The sequence below is a fragment of the Oreochromis niloticus genome, unplaced genomic scaffold (genome assembly GCF_001858045.2).
Source record: "Oreochromis niloticus isolate F11D_XX unplaced genomic scaffold, O_niloticus_UMD_NMBU tig00002981_pilon, whole genome shotgun sequence".
In the NCBI taxonomy this organism is placed as follows: domain Eukaryota; kingdom Metazoa; phylum Chordata; class Actinopteri; order Cichliformes; family Cichlidae; genus Oreochromis; species Oreochromis niloticus.
Window position 1 is genome coordinate 1 of NW_020327753.1, and position 6634 is coordinate 6634.

Genomic DNA, 6634 nt, shown 5'->3' on the forward strand with positions numbered 1-6634 from the left:
TCAATTTTTTATTTTTTTTGTTATCGTTTTTCTAAATCTATTAAGCTTCTTGTGCAATATTGTTCCACACAAATTACACATGGACACCTAGCTATTTTTTATTGGCATTCACAAATGGGACTGGATGTTGGACGGCTTACCAAAGCCTTCCTGCTACCCGAATCCCTGCTTGGAAACCTGCTGGCCGCGGCAGCACCATGTTTTCACCACACTCTTCCGCTTCAGCTGTCTTTTTTGCCTCATGGCTATACCCACACTGACCACTCCTTCAATGAAGGTAAATACAAGCAGGTCATTCTGAAAAACACACACAGCTTATCATCTTATCCTTCTACAACACCTAAAAGCACTCTGTTCATTTCTTCGCTAGATTAGCCGCTAGCATACACGCTGCTGTGTTAGAGGCTTGTTGCTACCTAGTTAGCCATGCTGCACACCTGTTACTCTGTATTTGTCAATGATTCGGCACTCCTTCGGTTTTGTTATCCATTTTTAGACAGTAATGAGATCATCTGCACACTCCACAGAGCTCCAGAGTTACTGTTCATAGCAAAAGTGTAATGCTGTCCTTGGAGATTTTCACCTAAGACTGTGAGTGTGAGTGTGTAATGGATTTCAAAGTGTTTAAGTGTTCAGAGCACTCTACAGCCTGGTAAGGTGGCAAGTTTGAAAAGAGCAGCAGAAGGTATCAGTACTGTAGTGTAACTTGTTCTTTTCCTTTCCTAACAGTGAACAGAGTGCCGATTATTATCGACAGCTACGTCCACCCGGGGTGAAAGTAGTGTGGGAGACCATCAGGACCCAGCTGGGTTTCCTTGGTCCAGAGGTTTGGAGAAACCTCTTCCTTTTCTTTCATCACAGCTGTCCTGTGCCAGATGTTCTGTTGACCCACTGAGAGAGGCGTGTTTGAGAAAGATCAGGAAGACTGAAGCTCATGGTAGGAATGAAGGAGGACCTTGTGAGCTCCACCAGCAGCTCCCTCACAAGGAACTGTTCACAAGTCCACTGCAGGCACGCCCCAGAAGATGGATAAAGGCAGCGTTTCATGAAGACACTGGAACCAATCTATCTTCATAACAGTGAGTTTTATCAACAGGTCATATGCTCTTGAGACATAGTCTGGCGATAGCGATTATACACAAATTGTGGGTGTGTTTAAATTGTAGCAGCTATGTGGTGTAGCTTATAGCAACATGTACTGTGTGCTCTGGATGCTTTGTAGGTGAAAGCAGCATAGTTCACTACAAAAAGCTTTCATGGTCAACATTTCTGCCTCTATAAAGCAAAAATGTATCAGGAATTCATAGATCAAACTTTATGAGTCCCTCGGGTGGGTTCAGCCTATCATGCATTTTAATCTCCTTTCCAATAAACACAGAGTGACATGATTTGAAAGTTGAAATTGTTTCCAATTAACCAACTTGTTTCATTTGAGTTTATCTGATAAAAAAATGCTGGTAAGTAAGCTTGTTGCAGTATTGGATGTAAATTGTGTATGCTGCTGAAATATCTAACAGACCAAAATATTTTCAGTGGTGAATGATATTAGGAAAACCCGTAGATCTTGTTTTCTAACTGCATTGTAAGTAGCAGACAATGAGGGATGGCGTTCAGCTGCAGTTAAAGAGGCTAATGTTTACAGCCGTACCCAAGCTGCCCCCTGCCTTTGGCCACACAGCTGTGTAAATACATTTGGCGAGGTGGCTTTTGGTCTGACTGTAGACTGAGTTTAAATGACAGTTGCACTTGCACTGGGTGACTGATCTCCATTTCCTGGACAGTAAAAGCAGGGTTTCCCTTCTTGGAGTTAGTCAAGTCAGATTTTAGGGTAAGTTAAAGAGGTTGTTGTCTATATTATGCTAAATGCTCATGCCTCCATGGATAATGCTGCAGTTTCCCAGACATGGATTAAGCCTAGTGCTAGGCTTAAAGTTGTTTAAATGGAGGTCTTCACTGAATTATTCTTTTAATCTGGGACTAGAAATAACCCATATCTGGGAAACCCTTTGAAAACATCTTTAGTAGGCATTATAAAAAAAAAAACTTGCTGAAGTGCATTTTTAGAATAATTTGAAACATGAATTCTGTCCATGATTACTTTCAAGCAGACTTCTTCTAAAATTGCAAGGGTCATAGTTGCCTCGGTCTGTCATAGCGTTCGATGTCTGTACTTTAGCCCAGACAGATCTGTGTTAAACCACTGTGAGATATTGGTCATCTGTGTGCTTGTGCAAGTGTGTCTGAAACTGGGGGACCTGATCATAAATGTGTGTCTCCATTGAGCTACAAAGAAAAGTGCTTCAAAGTGTTGGTTCTGGCATATAAATGAGACAGACCCCAGTGAAATTTAACTGGGGTGATGGGTAAAAATGAACTCCTACCCACAGGAAGGCAGCAGCTCTCTGCTGTCTGTAGAGACAAGGTCAGAGTTTCTGACCGTCAATCATTTAGGGATGAAAAGTAATCTTTGCCTAAATGTAATAGTTGATTGCACTGCAGCACAGCTTTCTTGATGAGGAAGAGCAGCTGTGCTGTGATGTCAGCTTCAGCTGCCCAGCATGCACACCTGAAATGTTGGTGGTTTCAGTTGATGGGAAGAGAAAGCTATATCACTTTCAGCAAAACGAAAGGTGCTCATTGTCGATGTTCTTTGTTTTTGTGTCTTTATGCATATATTTCTATATACCTTCCATGGTTAGACTTTATTGTTTCTCTGATGTTGCTCTGATGGCCGTGACTTTTTTGATGGCGTCTTTGTTGCTGAATAGGGCTGCCACGATTAGTCGACTAGTCACGATTACGTCGACTATGAAAATCGTCGACGACTGATTTAATAGTCGACGCGTGGTTTGAAGCTTTGTAAGATCACAAAAGACGCAGGAATAAGTAGTAGGATTTAAGAGTGTAATAACGGACTGAAACAGAAGATGGCAGCACTGCATGTACAAGGATGCCAGCTGCCGTTACACTCCGAAGAAGAAGAAGAAGCAGTGTCCCAGAATTCATAGCGCGGCCCTGCTCAGTTTTCAACAATGGCGGCAGCTAGTTAGTTTTAATATTACTCTTATTAATCTTTCTGGGTCACAAAATAAACGTTTAACATATTTTCAGGCGAGAATGTAGCTGTGTAAACCTCAAATATCTGCTCAGTTTATCAAGACACCGCATATTTTCAAAAGCGCTCCGACGTTTTCGGAGACGTCTGTTACCCACTAGCTCCATAGCTAGCCGGGGGCAAGGCTCACTAGAGCCCGTGAGAACACCGGACTCCAGGCAAATCGTTTTCAAACGCACCACCGTCTTTCGCTACTCAGGTTGAACATATATAAGTCAGTTAGATAACTTAAAAATGTTATTGTTTGGCCTTTTTTTTTTTTTTTTTAGTATTTTATTTGTTCCTGAGTAAATCGGTTTGGCTGAGATTAAAGTTATAGTTCATACACGGCCGAATAAACGTCAAGCAGACAACTGATTATCAGAAGTGTGAGATGTTCAGAATATACTCCGGTGTCCCGTTATATTTTAGATAGCAAGGAGTTTATTAAACTTTACCGAAACAATCTGTAAATCTCATTAAATTTAATAAACTATCATCTTGTCTTTATTTTTAGTTAGCACATACCCTAAACCAGGGGTGCCCAATCCTAGTCCTCGAGAGCTACTGTCCTGCAGCTTTTAGATGCATCCCTACTCCAACATAGCTGAATCAAATGGTTTGATGACCTCTTCAGCATGTCATCAAGTTTGGCAAAGGCCTGATAACAAGACATTCATTTGATTCAGGTGTGTTGGAACAAGGATGAATCTAAAAGCTGCAGGACAGTAGCTCTCGAGGACTAGGATTGGGCACCCCTGCCCTAAACACTTAAAACTGTAAGCTAATGTTATATAAGAGCAGATGCTGCTGGTGCAATAAGCTGTACGTTTTACGTCCAATGGATGCATGATCCGATTAGTCGACTAATCGCAAAATAATCGGTGACTAGTTGACTATCAAAATAATTGTTTGTGGCAGCCCTAGTGGACTTTGATTCCAAGTTAATACTAGCTAGTGTTTCTCACTGGTTTTTGGGCGGTGGAGTAAAAGGGATTGGTTGCTGGCTGTTTGTAATGTTAGCCTTGTCTTTGCTTTCTTACAGGCAGGATAAAGACATGGTGATAAATGAGTGTGTGGGCCGTCTGCTGAGGACCAGGAGCTCAGGACACTCAGACGGGGGCGTCGCAGCAGGAGTCACCGCGCACCACAATCCTCTGCTGTTCTGAGATGTCACACTCCTGCCTGCACATAGAAACCACAGTGAAGTCAAAGTTCCACCTGCACCTCCACCTGTTCTTGCAACAGCATGAACACTGACAGAGGTGAGACAGCAGAAGAGTTTTTGTCTATTTTTTGTTTTGTTTTGTTTTTTACTAAGTTAAGGAATTAAGTGAAGAAGAGTGATTAAATAAATTGTTTCTTGCAGTTTTGATTTAATGATTGTGTTTAGGATTATTTCAGAAACATGTTTAGAGGATCTTTGTAAGCCTGTATTTCCTTTAAAAGAAGGGAAGCACTTCTTCATTCTACAGAAAAGGTGACACATTACAGATGACTTCATAAAAACCACAGTGAGCCAGTTGGATAAACAGCAGCCTAATCAGACTTCTGCAGAGTCTCAAAGTTTTTTTGGAGTCTGCTTCTTGTGTCCAACAGGACGAATTCTGTCCATAAACAAAGGATTTGAAAATGTACCCATTTTTGTTTTCGTTTTACTTTTGCTGATCTGACACCACTTGTGCCAAAAATCCGGACAAATGTCATTTGACCAAGGAGCAAATCTGAGCCAAATAGACTGATCATTTTTTTTCACGTGGCGTCTCATCAGAGGACACTTTTCCTTTTCCAAGCTCCTGTAGAACTGGCAGAAAAATCCTGGAAGCGCTGTCTGAATTCTGTTTCGAGACATGTAATCACAGACACACATTTCCCTTTTTTAGCAGAAAGGTTGGCCTGTGGATAAGCAGTTCTGGTCTTGGACAGTGTGGGGAAGTGCACAACGTTGAAGTTGCGCAGTTGTGTCTTAAAGAGATTGAGCTTCACCAAAATGCTTTCATGTGCGCATAAAGTTGTGGTACAAGCTCTCTTTCCCTTGGTAGGCTCTTGTTCAGGGTGGTTAAATGATCAGTAAGATCAACTAAAAATGCAAGGTCTGCCAACCATAGAGGGTCATTCAGCTCATGAAGAGGTCGGTCCTTCTCTTTCAAAAATGGTCAATTTCTGATCTCAGGGAGTAAAGACGCTTCAGCACGGCACCGCGGCTTAGCCAGCGCGCCTCCGAGTGGTAGATCCCATATTCAGCATCCGCATCAGAAAGGAAAGCCTGAAGTTCTCCGTGGTACAGTCCACTTGCTCGAATTATGTTGACAGTTTTTACAATAGTGTTCATTACATCTCCAAGATTGACTGTCTTGGCACAAAGGGCTTCTTGGTGAACAGTACAGTGCATTCAACAGCCTCACCTCCAGCCTCTTTCACCTCAGCGCACATCGTAGACGCCATTCCTTTGTGTGCACCCGCCATAGCTGGAGCCCCGTCTGTTGTATCTTCACACAGCTTGTCCCATTTAAGTCCCATTTTGTCAATTGAGTCTGACACAGCTTCAAAAGTATCCATACCTGTTGTTGTGCCTTTTAGACTCTTAAGATCGAGCAGCTCCTCTGTAACTCCACGTCTTGCGAGGAGTTGGGCCACCTCATAGCTGGCTATTGTAGCCTTTTCCTGGACTTTTTGAGCACAAAAAAAAATACTGTTGCTGACCCTGCAGGACAGCTACCATTTGCTTTACTTTCTGCTCTCGCTCAGCACCAGTGTAGGATGCATAACCTGATGTTTGGTTTCATAATGACGTCGTACATTACACTCTTTCATAACTGCCACAGTTTCAGTGCAGATAAAACAGACACTTCCCTTGAATTCTTTGAAGAAATATTCACTCTCCCACCGTGTCTGAAATTTTCTGCACTCACTTTCTACCTTTCGCTTCTTTGGTTCTGCCATGTTCAGTAACTTGGGGTAAATTTCTTCTAGGATTGTCCTTTTTGGTGGAGCAACTGCCTTGATCAACAGCAGCTCCCCCTGGTGTTAAAACTAAGAAGTGCCATACACTCAAGCAAAAGTTGAAGTGCGGGCCAATTAAAAATGGACCGCGGGCCGTAGTTTGGACACCCCTGCTATAGACATTAGCACACACTCCAACAGGTTTTCATCCTCTAGAGTCACTTGGATGACACTGAAAACACTACGTCCAGATAAACTCCGTGTATATAGTGTATTATCTTACAAAAAATACAAACAAATATAAAACAAGTATTTATTTTCTAAATGTAATGCTTCCTTTTAGGAGGAAGGTGGAGGCGCAGCTCCAGCAGAGCAACACCAGAGGTGTGTGGAGAGGACTGAACACCATCACTGGACGGAGCACTGTGAGCGGAGGGGGTCCAGAGTCTGGAGACCAGGTTCTGGCTAACAGATTGAACCAGTTGTTTAACAGGTTTGATTCAGTAGCCCTTCCCTCCCCCATCCACCAGAGCTCGTCACACCTCTCTGCAACCCCCCACAGCACCGGGGACATGAAATGCACCTCACCTGTCCCCC

At 42.8% G+C, this 6634-nt stretch overlaps 1 long non-coding RNA gene across 2 annotated transcripts; it reads left to right on the forward strand.

Annotated features, from left to right (window-relative positions):
* The first annotated feature begins 191 nt into the window (after positions 1-191).
* Positions 192-6423, forward strand: LOC109198239 (uncharacterized). 2 transcript variants are annotated; one of them, XR_003217891.1, is made up of 4 exons: positions 192-277; positions 497-1079; positions 4140-4359; positions 6381-6423. It is a non-coding gene; the product is annotated as an uncharacterized LOC109198239 (long non-coding RNA). The 2 variants fall into 2 exon arrangements; XR_003217890.1 differs by lacking the exon at positions 192-277 and having other exon boundaries at positions 452-1079.
* Positions 6424-6634: the final 211 nt, after the last annotated feature.